The sequence below is a fragment of the Panthera uncia genome, chromosome C2 (assembly GCF_023721935.1).
Source record: "Panthera uncia isolate 11264 chromosome C2, Puncia_PCG_1.0, whole genome shotgun sequence".
NCBI classification, from domain to species: domain Eukaryota; kingdom Metazoa; phylum Chordata; class Mammalia; order Carnivora; family Felidae; genus Panthera; species Panthera uncia.
Window position 1 is genome coordinate 20,775,938 of NC_064810.1, and position 24,124 is coordinate 20,800,061.

The window sequence follows — 24,124 nt, forward strand, 5'->3', positions numbered from 1 at the left end:
TAAACATTAAAAAAATAAAATTAAAAAATTAAAAAAAAAAAACAGAAACCTATTTCTCACCATTGTGGAGTCTGGGGGAAGTTTGAGATCAAGGTACCAGAAAATTCAGTGTCCAGTAAGGGTCTGCTTCCAGGTTCGTAGACATCTGTCTTCTTGCTGTGTCCTCACATTGTGGAAAGGATGAGAGAACTCTCTGGGGTCTCTTTTATAAAGGCACTAACCCCACTTATGAAGGCCCCACCTTCATGACCTCATAATTTCCAAAAGCCTCTACTTTTAAATTGGCAATTAGGTTGTAATATATGTACATATGCAATTGGGGAGAAATGAACATTTAGTGCATAACATATGAGAAAAGCAATACTTGTTTTATTTTATTTTCTTATGAATATAATTTATTGTCAAATTGGCTTCCATACCACACCCAGTGCTCATCCCACCAAGTGCCCTCCTCAATGCCCATTACCCATTTTCCCTCTCCCCCACCCCCTCTCCACCCTTAGTTTGTCCCCTGTATTTAAGAGTCTCTTATGGTTTACCTCCCTCCCTCTCTGTGACTTTTTTTTTCCCCCTTCCCTTCCCTCATGGTCTTCTGTTCAGTTGCTTAAGATCCACATAGGAGTGAAAACATATGATATCTGTCTTTCTCTGACTGACTTATTTCACTTAGCATAATACCTTCCAGCTCCATCCATGTTGCTGCAAATGGCAGGATTTCATTGTTTCTCATTGGCAAGTAGTATTCCTTTGTATATATAAACCATATCTTCTTTATCCACTCATCAGTTGATGGACATTTAGGCTCTTTCCATAATTTGGCTATTGTTGAGAGTGCTACTATAAATTTTTGGGTACACGTGGCCCTATGCATCAACACTCCTGTATCCCTTGGGTAAATTCCTAGCCCTGCTATTGCTGGGTCATAGGGTAGCTCTATTTTTAATTTTTTGAGGAAACTCTATACTGTTTTCCAGAGCAGCTGCACCAGTTTGTATTCCCACCAACAGCGCAAGGGGGTTTGCGTATCTCCACATCCTTGCCAACATCTATAGTTTCCTGATTTGTTCACTGTAGCCACTCTGACCAGTGTGAGGTGGTATCTCAGTGTGGCTTTGATTTATATTTTCCTGATGATGAGTGATATTGAGCATTTTTTGATGTGTCTGTTGGCCATCTGGATGTCTTCTTTGGAAAAGTGTCTATTCATGTCTTGTGCCCATTTCTTCACTGGATTATTTGCTTTTCAGGTGTTGAGTTTGTTAAGTTCTTTATAGATTTTGGATACTAGCCCTTTATCCGATATGTCATTTACAAATATCTTTTCCTGTTCCATTAGTTGCCTTTTAGTTTTGTTGGTTGTTTCCTTTGCAGTACAGAAGTTTTTTTATCTAGATGAGGTCCCAATAGTTCATTTTTGCCTTTAATACTCTTGCCTTTGGAGATGTGTCGAGTAAGAAATTGCTGCGGCTGAGGTCAAAGAGGTTGTTGCCTGCTTTCTCCTCTAGGGTTTTGATGATTTCTTGTCTCACATTTAGGTCTTTCATCCATTTTGCGTTTATTTTTGTGTATGGTGTAAGCAAGTGGTCTAGTTTCAATCTTCTGCATGTTGCTGTCCAGTTCTCCCAGCACCATTTGTTAAAGGGACTGTCTTTTCTCCATTGGATGCTCTTTCCTACTTTGTCAAAGATTAGTTGGCCATACATTTGTGGGTCCAATTATGGGTTCTCTATTCTATTCCTTTTGTCTATGTGTCTGTTTTTATGCCAATACTATATTGTTTTGATGGTTACAGCTTGGTAGTAGAGGCTAAAATCTGGGATTGTGATGCCTCCTGCTTTGGTTTTCTTTTTCAAGATTGCTTTGGCTGTTCAGGGTCTTTTCTTGTTCATACAAATTTTAGTATTTTTCCTCTAGCTCTGTGAAGAATCCTGGTGTTATTTTGATAGGTATTGCATTGACTATGTAGATTGCTTCAGGTAGAATTGACATTTTAACAATATTTATTCTTCCGATCCATGAGCATGGAATGTTTTTCCAAGCAATACTTATTTTAAATAAATAACTAGTTTTATGTGGTTTAGATTGCACAAATGTGCAAAGTAAAAGGAACGTGCATTTGTAAACTATGTAGAAATATACCTCACCCATAGGAAGTAGCAATTTGATCTGATAGCAGAATGACTTATTAGAAATGCAGGCTGTATTCCATAGGCAATAGAGATTTCAAATATGCAAGTGGTCTAATTGGATTTTGCCAGCAGTATTAAGAATGAACTAGCAAGGCTAATTTTCAGGGCTATAGAGAAACAGTTAGGACATTAGTGCAATTATCCAAGTGAGGAATGCTGAGGAATATATAGAATTTGTGACAGTTGCAATATTGAGAGTAAGGAGCTCGGAATTAAGTGTGACGTTTCAGAGACAAAATAAGTGATCATTTTGATTGAGAAAATAAGAATATTGAAGAGGATAAATGACTGAACAATGATATCAAGGTTTTTGGCTTGAACACTTTGAAAAATGGTGACATGATGTGCCTCTGGATGTCTTATTAGAAAATGAAAGACATTAAAGAGGAAAAGACAAATCTATTTAGAAAAGAAGGTAATATATTTAGCATTTATAAGTTGAATTATAGTCTGCACGTATATTTACATTAATTTTTGGCAAGCAGTTTCAGACAGAATAAGTACATCCAGAATAAATGCTTGGAGCTTACATAGGAGTCATTCATATAGAGATTAGAATAAGTCATATAACAAAAATTGTATACTATAAACATTGATTTCAGAGGGGGAAAAGGAGATAGGTAGAGCAAGCAGGAAACTGAACCATGAAGAAAAACTAGATCTAAAAGATATATCTCAAATATTTAATGGAGAGAGTTGTTATTAAAAGACTTTGGATACGGATAGGAGAAGAATATGATGGCTGGCAAAATTTGTAACTTTTCCTTCTTCCAAAAGTGCAAATATAGCACATTTTTGCTAATAATATCCCCAGTCAGTTGAATACTGAATGCATGCTGTAGTCGAGGAAAGAAGTAATGAGGATCAGGACAAAGAAGTACTCACTATTCTAGTGATTCCTTGCCTGGGAAAAGCCCTCCATTAACATAAAGTTTCTATTTTTTTTTCCATCCCTCATTTATTCCTTACATAAAAAGTTGAAATGCTTGGCCTGATTAGTGCATTTCTGACAAGGAATTGGACATGTGTAATTTACTGCCATTCCACTATGTGGTATCTGCCCACCTGCCTACATGCATCCCCAAGAGTAAGGATTGTGACGAAGAAAAGCCACCTGAGTGAATACAACATTGGTCTTACTGTGGGATTAACAATAAGGAGCTTCATGGGTATGGGACATTAGAGACTTGGGAAGAATTTAGACTTCTGAGGAGTACTTTATTAGTGGAATTTTTCTTTAAAAAAATGTTTATTTATTTTTGAGGAGAGAGAGCACACATGAGTAGGGGAGAGGCAGAGAGGGAGGGGGACAGAAGATCCAAGCAGGCTCCACGCTGTCAGTGCAAACTTGATGTGAGACTCCATCTTATGAACCATGAGATCCTGACCTGAGCCGAAGTCAGATACTTAACTGACTGAGCCACCCTGGCCCCCCATCAGTGGAATTTTTCATAGTTGGTGCTATGTACTTTTTAAAAAACAACTTTACTGAGATATAATTTAAATATCATAAAATTAACCTTCTTAAAGTATGCAATTCGAAATTTTTTTTTATATATTTACAGAGTTGTGCAAGTGTTAACACAATCTAATTTTAGAGCATTTTCATGACCCCCCAAAAGACACCTTGTATCCACCAGCATCCTTTCCCATTCCTCTTCTCAGCCCTGACAACCACATTTTGTGCTTTTTTTTTCTTTCCCATTTAAGTACACAGTAAGTCACATTTTGCCATGAGAATGAATTTTGATAGATACGTGAATATGCTAACTGTCCATGTGGGCAGTTTCTGGTCTTTGGAAGTTTCTTACAGCATTGATTCTGCATAGGAATGGCAGATGATATGGTGGAAGCAAAAAATAAATAAATAAATAAATAAATAAATAAATAAATAAAAATAAAAGTTTGGATATAATAAAGTTGAGAACTTACCCGCCTTTTGCCAAGAGACCAGAGGAGAAGAAAGGGGACGGGAGGGGAGGGGAGGAGAGAGAGAGCAAAGATCTAAGAAAACAGGTGATCTATGCAATCAATGCATCTGAATAAAACGAACTAGAAGAAGGAGAATATAAAAAAATAAAGAAAAATATCCTAGGAAATGATATGAATATATTGTATTTTGTCAAAACCAGAGCAGAATTCCTGCATGTCTATTAGAACACCTAAAATAAAAATAGCAGTATTGCAAATACTGGTGACGTTGCAGAGACATTAGTAATATTATGTATATAATAGCAATATTTATGTATGTAATACATCCACAGACATGGACACTGGATTAGTGGACAAGGAAAGGCAGTAGAAGTGAATACAAAAGAGCCCAAGCAAGTTTTTTTGTGGTCATGGGATAGTCCAGTGTCTTGACTGTGCCGGTGGTTACACAAATCAATATAAGGCATAAAAATGCACCGACTACACACACTATAAAAACTGTGCAAGTTAACTGAAATGGTAAAATCTGTAGAAGGCTGTAGTCTAGCTAGCAATAATATACCAGTGTCAGTTTTGTAGTTTTGATGTTGTGCTACAGCTACATAAGATGTCACCATTTGGGGGTAGCCAGGTGAAGGTTACCTGGAATGCTATGAGCAATACTTGAAACCTTTTTGTGGATCTATAATTGTTTTCAAATAAAAATTATAAACATTGGAGGAGAGGACCTTCTTTTTTTTTCTTTTTTTTTAATTTATTTTGAGAGAGACAGAGACAATGTGAGCGAGCGGGGGAGGAGCAGAGAGAAAGAGGGAGAGAGAATCCCGAGCAGGCTCCATGTTGCCAGCACAGAGCTCAATACAGGGCTCCACCTGGCAAAACTGAGACTGTGACCTGAGCTGCAACCGAGAGCCAGACACTTAACCCACTGAGCCACCCAGGTGCCCTGGAGGAGAGGAATTTCTAGATGGAGAAGTTTTGTCATGCATCCAATCCACAAGGAACCTATAAAAGAACCCAAACAAAGACAAATACACGTGAAACTGAATATTATCAGAATAAAGGGAAAATTCTTAAGGATTTCTGAATGGAAAAAATGCCAGTATAAAAAGGATAAATTATAGGAAATTCACAGATTTCTCAAAACCAAACTCACATCGCCAATAGACCAGTCTCTTCAATATTGTCACAATGAATTCCAATCTTGAATTCTGTATGTGGTAAACTAGAAAATAAGTGTGCAAGTAGAATAAACATATTTGGAAAATTAACCATCTCAAAATTTCCCTTTTTTCTGTCCTTTCTTAGGGAGTATATGAACAAGCCCAACAATAATTAGAAAGGCACAGGATCCTGGAAAAAGTGAATCCAATTTAGAATATAAGAGAGGGAAATCCCTAGAACAATGACCAAAAAAAGTCAAAGGACAACAGTTGTGCAATTTTCCTAGAAAATCACAAGTCCAGTTTGGAATGAGAGGGTGAATAACTCTAGGAAAGAAGTTTCATAGAGACAGATAACACGTAGATTTACTTGTTGCGAAATTGTTTTTGAGAGGTGTTTTACCAAGTTGTTGGAAGTTATATTAAGGTTTTACAGAACAATTAGATTGGGGGGAGGGGGAAGCCAAGCAGGTTTAAATAATGAGAACATTGGCAATTGATGCTTAGAAAAATAAAAAGTTACGGGAAAACAAGTGTGATTCAAATATGCTACTCACTTATCATTGAGTAATATTTGCATAGTTGTAAGCGGTCTCCAACTGAAATATAATTGTATCGCAGATGATACCAATATATTAAAAGAACTTTGGTAAAAAAACTGAGGGTGAATGAGGGGCCATATAAGTGTAAATAGTAATCATTCATAGAAAATCAGTAGATAGTAACAATAAGTAAGATCAAAAACATATGGAGCCTGTTACAAAGAAAAACAGAGGGAGATAAAACTAAAAATGTTGAAAAGTGAGCTCAACAGAGTAGCAAGTGGCTAAAGAAATTATGTATTGGAGATAGCACTGTTTTGTTTTAATTCTAGGTTTTACAGACCATACTATTTAATATCATGTGCAATTATCATTTTCATAAAGATATTAAGAGATACAATCTTTTTAGTTAACAGAAGTGGCATGCAATTTTCCACATTTTGAGTTTTTTGAATAAAGTGATATCTTAACTACCTCTACTAGTTACAAAAAATAAAATAAAGATAATTGGCTACAAAGACATTTAAAAAAAAAAGAGCTATATATAAATTCTGAGCGTAAGGTAGATTCATGAAAAATGTGCTTCTTTGTTAGGAACAGAAATACTTTAGCCAGAGGAGAAAGGTTAAAAGGAAGGTGGAGAAGGGAAGTAGTTTCTTGAACAATCATTATGGGAGGGAGACTACAGCTAAAAGTGAACACAAGTAACCAAAATTTTGTTTTAATTTTTGTTAATGTTTTTATTTATTTTTGAGAGAGAGAAAGAGACAGAGTGCCAGCAGGGGAGGGTCAGAGAGAGAGGGAGACACAGAATCCGAAGTAGGTTCCAGGTTCCGAGCTGTCAGCACAGAGCCAGACGTGGGGCTCCAACTCATGAAAGGAGAGATCATTACCTGAGCCGAAGTCGGACTCAACTGACTGAGCCACCCAGGAGCCCCTGTAATCAATTTTTTTTTTTTTTTATATAGGCAGGAGATGATCATTAACATGCAAGGTTGTGCCTGAGTGATACTAACTTCATATATAAGGCTGAAGGTAAAGGAGAGGAGTGAATGAGGACCAGTTTTGTTTAGTGTCAGTGAGAACAAGAGTGATGTATTGCAATAGCTTCTGAAGAACGGAAGATAATTTCTGCCACAGGACACACAACGCTTATCTGATATATTTAATGATAGGTAGATTTTGGAAACTAAAATCAGGTCATCCTAGAATAGAACTTTCTTAGCAAAGATCTTTTAGTGCCAAAAAGCATTTACCCATTCAATCTCGGTCTAAGACCAGGTCCTCTTACAAGCTTTTAAGATAAACTAGTAGTGGTGATGGGCAGATAATCTGGAAGCTCAACAGATTTATGTATGTATGTACTTATTTGTGTTTGTTTGTTTTTAATTTCTTGTGTGTTGATGCTCCTCCCTGCGTCCTCTCTCCGCAGCTCCAACATGGCAGCACAGGGTACTAGGCACTCATGGCCAGTCCCCAGGAATGATAGCGCCCCCTGTCACTGCTGCTGTATTGTATTGGCCAAAGTAGCACTGATTCACTGTGGTGGAGTAGATTAGACTCCACCTCTTGGTGGGCAGTGTGGCACGTGTACAAAAGGAAAAGAATTTATGGAAGGCCATCTTTTTAGATAAACCAATTGTGGTTGTCTTGGTCTTTTTTTTTTTTTTTAGACCATTTTTAAATTACTCATAATTTTACAAATAAGTGATTAAAATGCATCTTCCCTAATGAACTTTGAAAATTGCATGAGTAGTGATTGAGAATAGTCTGCAAACTATAATATGGCTCAAACTCAGGGAGTTTTTATAAAATAAAATAAAATAAAAAAACACAAACAGGACTTACAAACACGACTATTTGAACAGGGACATCACAAGGAGAAGAAAAACAGCCATAACTGAAGTGAGACTATTTTGAGTCCATTCTTAAATTAGAAAGTGCTAGGGGGCACCTGTGTGGCTCAGTCAGTTAAGCTTGAGAACCTTGATTTCAGCTCAGGTCATGATCTCAAGGGTCAAGGGTTGTGAGATCAAGACAACATAGGGATTGGGATTCTCTTTCTCCCTCTCTCTCTGCCCCTCCTCTGCTCCCACACACTCTCTCTCTTTTCCCCTCCTTTGCTAACACTGTCTTTCAAAATAAATAAATTTTAAAAATTAAAAGAAAAACAATAAAGAGCCAAATTTTAAAAAGAAAGAAAGAAAGAAAAAGAAAGTGCTAGAGGTTGAGAAAATAAGCCCAAAGTGAACTAGTAAATATGTAATAACTGACTTCCTGGAGAAAAAAAAATAGCATTCCGATTTGTAATATTTGCAGTTTTTCTACGTGTATGTATTACAGTCCCACCATGATGGGTTTCACTTTTTAAAAAAATGTTTATTTATTTTTTGAGAGAGAGAAAGAGAGAAAGAGCTGAGAGGGACATAGAGAGAGAGGCAGAAAGTGGTTCGGAAGCGGGCTCTGAGCTGACAGCAGAGATCCCCATGTGGGGCTCTAACTCCCAAACCACGAGATCAGACCTGAGTTGCAGCCCAGTGCTTAACTGACTGAGCCACCCAGTCACCCCCACCAGCGTGGGTTTTAAGCTAGCAATCTGCCTATAAAATTTTGTAAAAATAGAACAATGAGATGTCCTGAGCTAACATGAGTCAGCAGTAGCATACGGCTACAATGACACCTATAGTAGATATTTAGGCAAATGGTTCGTGTAAAATTAAATACTGTCTATTACTGTATATAAGTGTATACATATATTTCATCTTTTCAGTACATTTTTTTAATCATCAAAAAAAGTCTCTGGAGATTTCCTAAGTACCTATGACAATATTGTAAGAAATTTTATATAGAGAGATATGGACTGTGTAGATGACAATAAAAATAATGTTCACTTGCCCAGTGAGTTTACAGTTAACGTAGTGAATTTTAAACCACATTTACGGTAATTCCCATGAGTTGAGTTGTTTGAATATTAAAAAAAATATATATGTAATAATGTGGTAAGTTGTTAAAGAGCTATATATTATCGCATTGCTTTGTAGAAAATTTCTCCTTCTAGGTAACTGAAAAATGCAAAAATCCCTGGAAGAATTGGCTAATTAATTGAAATTCAATTAATATGCAATCGCATGTATTTGAGCTACATAATACTTAATTGGTGAGAAAAGGCTAAATGCCAGGTCCCGCAGTTTTCCAGAGTACAGTAAATTACTTCAATTAACTTAAATTCCTACTTTTGAAGACCTTATAACAAGGGAAACATTTCATTAATCCCTACTGGCTGAAATATAATCAATATCTATTATGTAATTAAAAATAATCATTTTCCTATGTACCTGTGACATACCTGCTTATGTTAAGGAACTATATGTCTATCCTGAACACAACACAATCTGACACTGACAAAAGCACATATATTCAAATGTCTCTCTGTGTAATACCTTGAAAACGTTTGGTGACTTCCTCAAACTACTTTTTGAACTTTTGTGATACCTCTTTCAATTGATGAGCTGTGTCCTCTATTTTTAATCTAGCTTATTTTCATCATAGGTGTCCTTGATGTTCAGGGTATCAAGAGGAGTTTTTAGATAAAAGTGGAGAAAATTGTTATCTTTATCCCTGGAGAAGGAAATGGACACAAATAAAATGTGATATAGTTTTGTTTACAACCAAGGTAATATGGCATCTTAAAATTTTTGTGTTTAGTTGTTACAATAAGGCAATTTTGCATAAAACTACAGTGGAACTGCTTGCACAATTAAAAATTGTCAGAAGCATTATCTCTTATTTACTCAGTCCATATTGAAAAGCCAATATAACAGAAATCACACTTGGTTTTCTCCTCCATTATAATAATTCTACTGGAAACATTAAGAAGTTTCCAGTTCTAATAAATGTTTTGAGTGTGTGTGTGTGTGTGTGTGTGTGTGTGTGTGTGTGAATGTGAAACTCATAGTCTGAATGTGTATCCTAGGATATACAAATTGAATCACCATGTACAAGGAATAAGAAAGAAAAGTCATTTGTGCATATGGTTATCATTCATTGACAGGTATAATGACACTGCTCTCTTTGTTCTTTCATCCTTCAAACCACTCTTTTATGAACATCCATTGGCATAATACCCAGTAGAATAGCAGTAGTTTTCAAAAAAAAAAAAAAAATAGATGCCATTTTATTGGAAAAGGGATCATTGCATTTAGAGTCTTTGAAAGCTAAGCCTGCCTTAAGTATAGCTATTAACATATCTAGGGCAGAGCCTACAGATTATTAAATGTATGATTATGAAAGAAAAAGTATTTTCATAGATCAAGTATGAATATTTCATTGCAATAAAATGTAAATCAAGTGTAAGGGAGAATTCAACATAGACTTATTCTAGATTTAATGTTTCCATTCAGTGAACCCAGATTCTATTAATGAGGTATTTTGCTGACTATATCTCTTGGACAGAAACAAAGACAATTTAAATATTCATCCCTCCATTACATAATCCACCCACTCACCATCTTTTCATCCATTCTTTCATCAATATTATTAACAAATACTTGTTTAGACCTACTAAAATTGCAAAAATATGTCATGGAGCCAGGGGATCACAGAGATTAAAAAATGCCAATTTTGAGGAAAGTCAGGAAGTCATACAAACAAGATTTTTAAATATGAGGCTCCTACTCAATCTAATAATAGTTCCTTGACAAATTTAAGGTTTTTTTATTATTATGTTTATTTATTTTGAGAGAGAGAGAGACAGAGAGAGACAGAGAGAGACAGAGAGAGTGGGAGAGGGGCAGAGAGAGCAGGAGACACAGAATCTGAAGCAGGCTCCAGGCTCTGAGCTATCAGTGCAGAACCCGACGCAGAGCTCAGACCTACAAGCCGTGATATCATGACCTGAGCCCAAGTTGGAAGCTTAACTGACTGAGCCACGCAGGTGCCCCTCCTTGACAAAGTTTAAAATCTAATTTTTTTAGATAGTTCTGAGGCACTCTGAAAGATATTCTATATCTCACCAATATAATAATTGTTTTCCCAGGAATATATGTGATATCAATTTAAAAAAAGGTAGCCTTCTTCAGTTCAAAGCACAAAATTTTAATTCAATTGTATAAGTATGATTAAACTGTATGTAAAATAAATCCCACTACTATCTTTAACAAGTAGGCTTTATTATTTTACAGAATGAAAGCCCAGAGAGGCAGCTCCCGATATTTGTCTCAAGGCTCTATAATCCTAAAGCAACTAATTTTGTAATTCTGTCAGCTTTTTCTCTTTTCGCTTCATGCTTCTTATTTTTTAATAAAACTCTGGTTCCTGAATATTTCAGCATTATGTTGATTGATCAAGCAATGTCCCACAATTCAAAATTTAATAAAAATATAAAATTTGACTGATTTTTGACTAAAAAGCCATGAAAGATTTTGCAAGAGAAGCATGATATTATAGGTAAATGATGTGTCTGCTCCTGCATAGAGGTTAATAGGAAGATGACATGCCCAGAGTGCCTAAAGAGGCTAGAGATTTCTAAAGAGGGAAGAGAGAAGACAGAAAGAAAAATAAGATGGAGACTATAATTGTTGACCAAAAGTGAAGGGTTTGGGGGTAGCAGAAATGAGAAGCTTCTTAGAACTGTGGTATATGAACAATAGAAATAGAAATTTTAAATAAGTCAGTGCGATTTTTTTTTTTAGTTGGAAATCCTTTATCATTTTTGAAATACACAAACATTAACTTGCCAATGTGCTCTGTGTCTCCTTAAATGAGATACGTTCTTGTGTCTCAACCATGTGGGTCCACAGGACTGGAAAGAAATTAGTTGCCATTTTAGCAAGGGTTATTTTTAATGGAGAGATTAGTGTTCTTTATTTTTAAACATTTACAATTTTCAAGTCTTTAAATTATCTGTAGAGTTTTTAAAGTCTGTTTAAAAATATAAATGTATTTGGAAATTCATAGGTTCTGTAGGGGACTTTATACCATAGAGACACATTTGCAATAATTATGATTATACTGAGAATGCTTTTGATTTAGGAAAGATACATGCATGTCTAACATACATGCCTCCCATCAGATTCTACAAAACTCTTAAGTCTCTGGTCTTAAACACTACATAAACAAAGGTGTACCCATGAGTATTACAGTTTCAGGTGGGCATTAAACCTTAACGTCACAGAGCAACATAAATGTACAACCAACAAATAATATAGGAATTAATAAAGTGTCAATTTGTAGGGGCTCCTCAGTGGCTCGTCGGTTGAACATCCAACTTCGGCTCAGGTCATGGTCTCACAGTTGGTGACTTCAAGCCCCACGTTTGGCTCTGTGCTGACAGCTCAGAGCCTGGAGCCTGCTTCAGATTCTGTCTCTCTTTCTCTCTGGCCCTCCTTCACTCACGCTCTGTCTCTCTCTCAAAAATCTTGCAAACATGTATTTTTGCTATAAGTGAACATCACTAGTTTCATCCTTGGAATATAAAGAACTTTGTTTCAATGGCTAATAGATATTCAATAATAGAAACGAAAAGAATCACAGGAACTCTACCATCAGCAAATATTTATGGGTAAATTATTAGATGATCAATATTCTTCCAACAACTTTAAATAATTTATATCAATCGTTCCTCAAATTGTTATATTTCTATTATTTATGTGAAGAAAGTGAGGTTTACAGAAATTCTATAACTTGTCCAAGGTCACAGATCTATTTGGTGGCAAACTCAGGGTTCAAAGCCTGTTGTGACTACAGAGCTTGCTATAGTAACAAGGTCTTACTAATTGGGGTTTGCTAGCACACAATTCCTACCAGGAAAAGTACTTCTGGATTTAAAGAATTTGGTAAGGTTGCAATTTTATTCTTATCATTTTTCTTTCTCTCTCCCTGTTTCTCATGTATATGCATTTTTGTATCTATATCCACTATATTTAGGTAGTGAAAAAGCGGTACACATTTTTTTTTCCAAACAGGATGGGATCTCATTTACCATTTATCACTGCAATACTTAAAGGACATTTGACATTAAAAGTAAAGTAATTTTTTGCTATGCTGAAAGCTTTTAGAGAAAATAAAATATGAACATGATGCATTATTTCTAATGGAGTAATTCTTAATTTTTTAAAAAAGAAATTACACATCAAAGTAAGCATCTATTTCTGGGGATAATTAGCATTAATCTGACTTTTAGACAGGCAGTGTGACAAATATTACTTTAATTGACATTGACAGTGGGGTTTTATTGGAAAGTGCTGGCAAGCTCATATCCAAACAACCTTCAGTATAAAGGAGAGGTTCTGGAAATATGATGAGAATTTATTATAGTCTTCCACATTTACTCAGAGAGATATACTGAACAATGAAACAAAAGGAAATAAGACCATCCATCACCTCCTCACAAAAGGACGTAGGCTCCTGTGTCCATTAATACTGTTATGTTCTGTCACCAGTCAATGAGAAGACATCACAGGAAAATTCTTGCAAAAGTGTTAAGTTATAAATATGTCCATAGCAAAGCCATTTTCTGGGCTCTGGTTGAACTTACTAAGTTCAATACCATTCTACTTTCTACTGAAGAAATTCAACGTAAGTGTTCATGATTATTGCTGTGTACTCATTTCACCACATTCTTCTGCAAAACGAAAAAGCGATTAACGATGTGTCTGTATACAATTAATGAAGTGGACGTTCTTTGAATGTTAATTTTCTACACTCTGAAATGGTCATTTCAGATGTCTTCCCAGATCATATTGAAGGGAGAAGAGGCTGTTTGAAGCAAGTGACAGCTGCGACATGATGAGAAGCACATTTTGCACCAGGTGTAAACACTATCATGGGGCCTATCATTGTCCAATTGTTTGCATGGCTAACTGCCGCTTTGTACAATCAGACTTTGTCCTTTTCACCTTTTGGAAAAGCCACAAAACATAGCCACAACACCACAACCTCTGAACAGTTTTCTACCATACCCCTTAAAGTCATAGTTGCGTGAATGAGAATCCTAAGGTTAGCCTGTTGAATGACTTATGAAATGGTTTTGGTTCCATAAGCAATTTTTTTAAAATTTTTTTAAAATGTTTTTATTTGTGTTTGAAGGAGAGAGAGAGAGACAGAGCATGAGTGGGGGAGGAGCAGAGAGAGAGGGAGACACAGAATCGGAAGCAGGCTCCAGGCTCTGAACTGTCAGCACAGAGCCCGATGCGGGGCTCGAACTCACAAACTGTGAGATCATGACCTGAACCGAAGTCAGACTCTTAACCGACTGAGCCACCCAGGCACCCCCATTAACACGATTTTTAATATCTCCTCTGGAGGTGGAGGGAGACAGTGTCCAGTCCATGGCCTCTAAGCCCCTTTAGCACAGCTAGTTCTGTATTTTAAGGTTTGTCACTTGTGAAATCCTCTGTCATTTATCAGAAATCTGTATGACAGTGTTCTCTTTGGGTTGCAAACAATGGAGACCCCACTCAAACTAGAAAGCAAATTAGATACATCTCAAACACATTTACATTTGCAAATGAAAGAAAAGAGAATCCATGGGTCTTTCCACCCTTGCCCAGATGGCAGCTAGATACAGAGCGTTGGAAATGTAAGTAGATCTCTTTGTCATCATTGGTTTTTAATGCTAACTCTGCCTCTCTTTGCCTCAGTTTACCTCACATTCTGCTACTGTCCAATGATGCTGCAATGCTGGATTTTGTCCGTTTCCTATTTTTATCTGGAACGGAAAAAAAGGGGATTATATTTTCAGTAGGTTCAAAGGGGAACTCATGGAGATTCTGATTTTCTAACAATCCCTGTAAGGAAGTCATTTGTCCATATTGTGGACTGGAAAAGACTAGCTTCACCCAATGCGTATGAAATGGTGTGACAATTGAGTCTGTCGTTATCTCTTTTTCTGTTTGTGCCACTTATATGAATTTTTGGCACGTGGAATCCTTTGAAAGTCCTGATTTTTCTCACACTGCGAAGACTCCAGTGTGATGGCAGCAATGTCACGTCAGAAGCAGCCACCTTCTCTCCTAAGCACAAGACAAAGAGCAGGAGAATCACCACAGGATTTCCAGGTAGAAAAGTAACCATAGTTTAGATATGAATAACTATTATTTTGTAAGGTAGAACACATTATTTGTTTCAGTGATTTCTATACCCAACATGGGGCTTGAACTCATGACCTGAGATCAAGAGTCACATGGTCTACCAACTGAGTTAGCAAAGAGCACTTAAAACAGATGAACTTTTAGGAGTGCCTAGGTGGCTTGGTGGAGTGTCCAATTCTTGATTTCGGCTAAGGTCATGATGCCACCGTGTGTGAGATAGACCCCCCACATCAGGCTCCATGCTGACAGCACAAAGCCTGCTTGGTGTTCTCTCTCTCCCTCTCTCTCGGCCCCTCCCCTGCTTGAGCTCTCTCTCTCCAAAACAAACAAACATTTAAAACAAAAGATTCTGTCTCTTCTCCCTCTACCACTCTCCCCTGCTGGCACATGTGCTCTCGCTCTCTCTCTCTCACTTTCTAAAAAAAAAAAAAAAAAAGCATTAACTTTTAACTGAAATTTTATTTTATTGTTTTTTCTTAAATGAAGAACCAGCTAGCATAATTATGTAAAGTCTTAGTTAAATGTAACACACTGAATTATTTTTACTGATGATACCTGGAAAAAAAAAAAAGAGGGGACCCTCGGTGGCTCAGCTGGTTAAGTGTTCGACTCTTGATTTTGGCTCAGGTCATAATCTCAGGGTTCATGGGATCGATCCTCACATCGACTCAGCTGTCAGCACAGAGCTTTCTTGGGATTCCCTCTCTCCATAGCTCTCTGCCCCTCCCCCACTCATTCTCTTTCTCTGTCTCTGTCTCTCTCTCAAAATAAATAAATAAATAAATAAATAAATAAATAAATAAGTTTTAAAAAGCCACAGTCATTATGGTAATGTCCATTTAATGATAGAGAGAAATGTTGCTGAAATTTAATTTTTTTTAATTCTTTTAATGTTTATTTTTGAGAAAGAGAAAGACAGAATGCAAGCAGAAGAGAGGCAGAAAGAGAGGAAAACAGAGGATCCAAAGCAGGTTCCAGGCACCGAGCTATCAGCACAGTGCCCCACATGAGGCTCCAACCCACAAACTGTGAGATCATGACCTGAGCTGAAGTCAGATACTTAACCAGACTGAGCTACCCAGGCGCCCCTAAAAATTTTGTTCAAAAGTAATATATGATTTGCATGCATGTTTGGAAAAGGCATCTGTACGTGTCCGTATGTCTGTGCTTTCCTAAACTATTTGGCTTAGTTTACAGTTTATTTCAGTATTTCAGTATATTCTCGGCACTTTACATTTGCATCTATTTTATTTTTAAAGACACTGATTTTAGAGGGAATGAAATAAATGGAGCCTCAGACTAATATGTCCTAATATCTTTTCTCTATATTTCAAAACATTAATGTGCATTCAGAACAATTAAAATATATTGGGATGTATACACCTCCAGAGAAATACTAAGCAACCCTGGCTTGAAGTAGCTTCAATGAGATAAAACAAGCTAAAAACTATTTGTAATTTCGGTGGATATCCTCACGGTATAAAGAGAGAAAAAGACATAATGAGGTCAAGTGACAATTTTTACAATCATTTATCGTCATTGATAGGATTTTGAGAATTTCAGGTGAATATATATTCAGGTAAGAATGGTTCTAGAGGTTATGGTCGTTTAAACAGTAGGTTTCGGCTGAAAACATTTATTAGATACCAAAGGGGTATTGTGACACAGCACTGAGGTCACAGTTAATGGCATTTGACAAGATGTTGTTCTTACTCAGGTTATTAATGTGAGAAGGGAAACCATTGCATTGCCAGACGTTATATTTAAAGGCAGGTCATTCCCTCTCTGAAAGGATATATATTTTGAGTCTAGCTATGGGCAAAAGGAGAAAACAGTGATATATATGATGGGTGGTTGTAATAAATAAAACACTTCTGTAGGAGATTTTGAGTGTTGGCCTGCTGGGATTATCAGCACGGGCAAATCAGATATGTAGGGCAATGGGACAAAAGATGAAGCTAGTCATATACTTGCATTATTATTTCCTTTATATTTTTTAAATAGCAAAACACTTAATATTGAAAATTAAAAGACAGATAATGGGGCACCTGGGTGGCTCAGACAGTTAAACGTCCAACTTCAGCTCAGGCCATGATCTCACAGCTTGTGAGTTCGAGCCCCACATCAGGCTCTGTGCTGACAGTTTAGAGCCTGGAGCCTGCTTCGGATTCTGCGTCTCCTTCTATCTCTGTCCCTCCTCCACTTGTGCTCTGTCTCTCTCTGTCTCTCAAAAATAAACAAATGTAAAAAATAAATAAATAAATAAAAGACAGATAACATTTCAAGTCTATAATTTGAAGAACCAATATATATATATTTTTAATTTTAATTCCACTATAGTTAACATACAGTGTTAAGTTAGTTTCAGGTGTACAATATAGTGATTCAACAAACAGTCCTCATCATAAGTATACTCTTAATCCCCTTCACTGATTTCATCCATCTTCCCACCCACCTGCCCTTTGGTGCCAATCAGTTTGTTCTCTACGGTTAAGAGTCTGTTTTCTGGTTTGCCTCTTTTTTTCTTTGTTCATTTGTTTCGTTTCTTAAATTCAAAATATGAATGAAATCACATTGTATTTGTCTTTCTCTGACTGACTTATCTCACTTAGCATTTTACCCTCTGGATCCATTCATACTGTGGAAAATGGCAAGGTTTCATTCTTTTTATGGCTGAGTAATATCCCATATATATAACACATCTTATTTATCCATTCATCTATCAATGGGCACTTGACATAATTTAGCTATTGTAAATAGTGTTGCAATAAACATAGGGGTGCATATATCTTTTTGAATTGGTGTTTTCATAGTCTTTTTAAAATTTTTTTAATGTTTTTATTTATTTTTGAGGGAAAGAGAGAGAGAGAGAGAGAGAGCACGAGCAGGGGAGGGGCAGAGAGAGAGGGACACACAGAATCTGAAGCAGGCTCCTGGCTCTGAGCTGTCAGCATAGAACCCGATGTGGGACTCAAACCCATGAACTCTGAGATCATGATTTGAGCCGAAGTCAGAGAGGCTTAACTGACTGAGCCACCCAGGTGTCCCAGTGTTTTTGTAGTTTTTAGGGAAATATTTTGCAGTGGAATTACTGGATCATATGGTAATTCTGTTTTTAATTTTTTGAGGAACCTCTATATTGTTCTCCATAATGTCTGCACCAGTCTGCATTCCCACCAACAGTGCATGAACAACCAGTATAATTTTAAGGTAAATATTAATAATACATATCTACTACATTAGTTGTGTAGATACATCAGTTAGAGTTAGCAACTTCTTAGTTATAGATAAATTATTTGAACATGGTCTGGTTTTATACCAAAAATCAGCTAGGAATTTTATTTTCCCTTTTATTGTCATACATTGCATAGGTGTCCAGTTAGCCATCAGTCTACACTGTAACCAGAAAGAAAGATGTTTTTTGTTTCTTTCCAGCTTCTTTCTTACTACCTCTCAGAGGTAGTAAGTATTACAGTCACAGTTACAATCACGCATATAAAGATACAATTAAGCCTTAATTGCATTCCTTTTCCTGCTTCCCTCATCGAGGAATTAAAATCCTGAAATAAAAGACAAAGCATATTTTTGAGTGGTTTTGGAGGAAAATAACAAGTAATGGGAAAGTTTTTTTTTTTTCAAAATGTTTAGGCCATTTAAAATTCTCAAGTACTTAAAATAAATTTTTTTATTGTCCCTCCCACCCACATTATAAAGGAAAGGAAATTAAAGTAAATCTGTATTGAACATAGTACATTTTCCAAAATGTACTTTTTGTTTGTTTGTTTGTTTGTTTTGTTTTGTTTTTCAATATATGAAATTTATTGTCAAATTGGTTTCCATACAACACCCAGTGCTCATCCCAAAAGGTGCCCTCCTCAATACCCATCACCCACCCTCCCCTCCCTCCCACCCCCCATCAACCCTCAGTTTGTTCTCAGTTTTTAAGAGTCTCTTATGCTTTGGCTCCTTCCACTCTAACCTCTTTTTTTTTTTTCCTTCCCCTCCCCCATGGGTTTCTGTTAAGTTTCTCAGGATCCACATAAGAGTGAAAACATATGCTATCTGTCTTTCTCTGTATGGCTTATTTCACTTAGCATCACACTCTCCAGTTCCATCCACGTTGCTACAAAGGGCCATATTTCATTCTTTTTTTTTCTTTAATTTTTTTTAACGTTTATTTATTTTTGAGACAGAGAGAGACAGAGTGTGAACAGGGGAGGGGCAGAGAGAGGGAGACACAGAATCTGAAACAGGCTCCAGGCTCTGGGCTGTCAGCACAGAGCCTGACGCGGGGCTCGAACTCACAGACCGTGAGATCATGACCTGAGCCGAAGTCGGACGCTTAACCGACTGAGCCACCCAGGTGCCCCAGGGCCATATTTCATTCTTTCTCATTGCCCTGTAGTACTCCATTGTGTATATAAACCACAATTTCTTTATCCATTCATTCAGAGTGGCCAAAATGAACAAATCAGGAGACTATAGATGCTGGAGAGGATGTGGAGAAACGGGAACCCTCTTGCACTGTTGGTGGGAATGCAAATTGGTACAGCCACTCTGGAAAACAGTGTGGAGGTTCCTCAGAAAATTAAAAATAGACCTACCCAAAATGTACTTTTAAAGACAAAATAGATAGCAAACAAATTCTTAATAGATAAAGTATTTACATTCAAGTGCATAAGTCAAATTGGGAGACAAATTAATGTATTCTAATCTCCTGTGATCTCTCTGTCTCCCCCAAATCCTGCTATATTTACATTATGTAAAATTATGCATAGCATTCTCTTTTACACCAAAATGCTTTGCTTTCTAACATTTTTCATGCCTCAGTCTTTTTTCTAAAACTATTAAAATCTCTTAAAATAAAGACTATATCCTAAGAGACTTTTGAATTTTTAAGACCTTTATAAAGTTTTGAACATACAGAGGTTTTGTATCTATTTTAGTCAAAATATCTAAATAAATGACTTGAACATTGAAAGTGACATTTTTATTTAATTAAAAACTAATTTTGTATTTAATTATATAAAGAGTAACATTTAAAGTTCATTACCTGTGATTAGCAATGTTGGTATGCATTTTATTTTAAGAAATAAAATTAATAGTATATGAAAATGGTAGTGATCTATTTGCCTAGCATCCTACCATCCTATTAACAAACTTTTAATCCATAAATTGAATGACATATGCACATATTTTCATATATTAATGGGGATAGAATTACACAGTACATATTAATTCCTTTTAACTTTATGTAATATATGTGAATTATATATTAATTTAAAATCTATACATGTTGATTATCCAGAGATCATGCTGATGGAACTCTCTCCTCTCTCTTATTTTTCCCCTCCTTCCCCCTCTTTCTTACCCTCTACACACACCCATAGAGCACATGCATGACTGTTAAAAAGCAAAATGTGGAATAATCCAGAGTTATACATTCTTACAATTATTGTATCATACATAAGATAACTGAGTTACTTTTGATAGAGGTCGTAGCCAAGGGAAATTGTCAGAGGTACCGAGGTTTATTGTCAGAGGTTGATACATTGAAATAAAAAATTCTTCCTTTTCAGATGCCCTTGAGACACTGGCACTTTCTTGTCTCAGAGTCCCTCATGGTCCCAGAGTCCCTTCTAATATTTTTTGCTTTATTTATGGTGTTCTTGTGTATGAACTACTGCGATTGCCCATCAGCAAGCATAATCCCTCTCCAAGGAACTGGGAATTCACAGAATGTTGCTGGTACAGTCTTATTCTATACAAACACAATGTGGTCAGTCATTCAGTGTGTTGGCAATATTTTTCTTATTTTTTTCCTTTAAAAAAGGTCCTTTGTTTTTGTTGTTGTTCTTTTAGAAATATGCTAACTTGATTGTACTCAAAATGTGCAGTCCTTGTAGACGTGGTTTACTGTATTAGCAATGAAAATTTTTCTATACTTTCCATTCAAATTGGCATTCCCCTCAAAATAATACACAGCTCTCGCCTCATATTCATTAGTGCTAAGAAGGCTTTGTTTAATTTTCTTATTTTAAAAAAGGTAATATATTCCAACCTGCTGCCTTTTTGTAAAAATAAAAACAATTCTGTGAAATCAAAATATGAATCAAATACCCAGTGTTTAGAAGACTCTTAAAATGTTAAACTGTATTTTAAAAATAATATAAGTTTATGAGCTATAATTTACCAAACTACTATTTGTTAGACAATATAGTATGAGTCTCAGAAGAAGAAATCCATCTCTGGATTCCATTGTTTGCTTTTATTTAAAGTATCACATGAAAATAATATAAATCTTTCCACTTGTGGAAATAAGAACAACTTAAAAATTAGTTGTTATAGCCTAGGAAATCCCGATGAAAGTATCTAAAGATGAAGAACTTGTCTCATCAAATTTTAGAATACATTATGAAGCTCTTGTGTTTAACACACTATAATATTGGCACAAGGATAGACAAACTGGCCAATTGAACAGAATGGAGATTTAAAAAATGGATCTCTATATACATGGCCATATGATTTGTAAGAATGATGAAGCAGACCAGTGGAAAATGTTGTCCTTTTCAATGACAGGCAGTGGCACAATTAGATATCCATGAGGAAAAAAAAGCCCAATAGTTCCACATAATAGCACATAACTGTGAACATGCATACTCACACACACACACACACACACACACACACTCATGATTCCAGAAAATTGCAGATTTAAACACGTAAAGTAAAACAATATATCTTTTGGTGAAAACTATACAACTTCATGACTTTAGACAAACATTTCTTACAAGAATAAAATTAATCAGTCATAAAAGGAGCATAATTAACTATATTAAAATCATAACTCGCATGATTAAAAAACACCAATGAGAGTGAAAAGATAACTGACAGATTGGAGAAGATACAAAATGATAGGTAGAAAGACAGATGACAGATAGGGGTGCCTGAGTGGTTCAATCAGTTAAGCGTCCAATTTAGGCTCAGGTCATAATCTCGAGGTCCGTGAGTTGGGCTCTGTACTGACAGCCTAGAGCTTGGAGCCTGTTTCAGATTCTGTGTCTCCCTCTCTCTCTCTGCTCCTCCCCCACTTGTGATCTCTCTCTCTCTCTCTCTCAAAAGTAAATAAATATTAAGAAAAAATAAAAAAGAAGATGGATGATAGATAGATAGAGACATAGAGAGACAAAAGGTATATATGCATCATATCATACAATAGACTCATATCCTTTACGAAGAATCCCTACCAATCAATTAGAAAATGACATATAAACACACACAAATCTTAATAGTTACTTTACAAAAGAAAAGTACTCTAATGACCAATTAGTATTTAAAATTTGTAAAATATCATTGGTCACCAGGAATTGAATCAAATAGAGTGGATGCTGAAAAAAGAATGTGCTCTTCATGGTTTTCTTAAGTCATCAGATCCCTACTTGAGTAAAATTATGAAAAAATAAAAGGATATGATGACAGTGAAACAAACGTAGTCTAAGGTAGGTCTGTGATGAATAAAAATATCTAATCTAATCTCGGGGAAAAAATCTAAACTGAAATTTTAGAACAGAAGGCAGGTAATGCTAGAGACAAAGGACAAGCTAAAAGTTGTGATGTGGTTAAAATTGGTCTGTGTGCTTGGATATTTCCATACTTTAGTAGTTCTTCCTACTTAATGTGATTATAGTAAAGTAGATAATAATGCATGTAAATTAATCTCTAGGTCCTTTAGTTTTCCTATGCATTCATCGCTCAGCCTAGAAGCTACCTTTATCCTAGGGATGCAAGTATGGAATAAACACAGTATATATGGTTCAGTACTATCTGTGCTTTCACACATGCACTGAAGGTCTTGGAACATATCCCATGTGGAAAAGGGGAACTACTGTATACTAACATCCTCCATATTACCAGTTAGAAAGGTCCTTATCTTCTAAGGCCTCAAGATAAATAATGTTAGAAATTAGACACTGCAATTAATTGTAACAACAGCCAAAGCAAACAGGAGACTAAATGCATAACTGTGAGGTATCTCCTAGTCTACAGTCAAGGCAGTGATGTGGAAAGAGTAGAAACCTAATATTTGGGATGGAAAATCTGTGTGAATGACTGGAGAATCTTCTAGCCCCCAATTCTGAAACTTCTGGTTCAGCACATACAGCTCTATCTTTCTTGCAAGATGAAGTAGTCCTACTTCCCTGGAGACAGTGTAGACCTCCCTGGGGTGGGTGCCCCTGGATGATGGTTGCACTTCTCAAGTTCTTCTCTAGTTTCTCTTCACTGTATCTAGACCAATACGTGTGGTCAGGTCTTAGTATGAGAGAGTATATTCTGGCCTAGGAGAAAATAGCTTACTCCCTGAAATATTGCTAGACCAAAAAAATACATGTACTGATAGGAACAATGAAAAATATGTCTGAATATATATTAAGTATGCTGAAACAGGGCGAACAGTCTCAAAGGCTGCTTAAGGAAAACTGAATTGGCATGTGATCATGGAGCCATTTCCTATATCTCCCGATTTAATATTTTATCAATGATAAATAAAGCCAGGTTTGCTTCGGGGACGCTCCGATGAAAGTTGCATTAGACAATGCCATAATGTCATGAAGTGTAGATGACAGAACCTGTTCATACAAAACAGTTAGGAGGCTCCTAAAATTGGTCAGGCCATGCTTACCAGAAAAGCACGGAGGACACACACTCCACTCAGACAATAAGAAACGGAACCTGCATCATTAGGCAAGCACATGGTGAGTGTCCTCTGTATGTCAGGGTTGATGGTGGAGAGATATGTCCATAGAATTAGGCTCGGTAAGGTTGAGTGATGCTATGATGTGATTCTGAACAGCAGAAGTACAGTTTTGACCCTCAACCATAAGAGGCACTAAAAGCATCAACATCAGAATGGGCAGCAGAATGTGGGAAATTAGTATACAAGTCTATGGCATTGGGTAATAAATTGTGATTTTTTTTCTGAATGGGTCTTTGATATGGCTTGTTAAATACATCTTGTAAAAAGAGCTGGAAACATATGCATGAACATCACAGAATAGGTACATATTCCAATACCTGAATTTACAAGGTGCTCAATTTATTTTTCAAGTGGCCTCATTGATACATATTATAAGATGGATTCTATTTTTTTCTTAGTAGAGTTGACACACAAGTTTACATCAGTTTTTAAGTGTACAACATAACCATTTAAA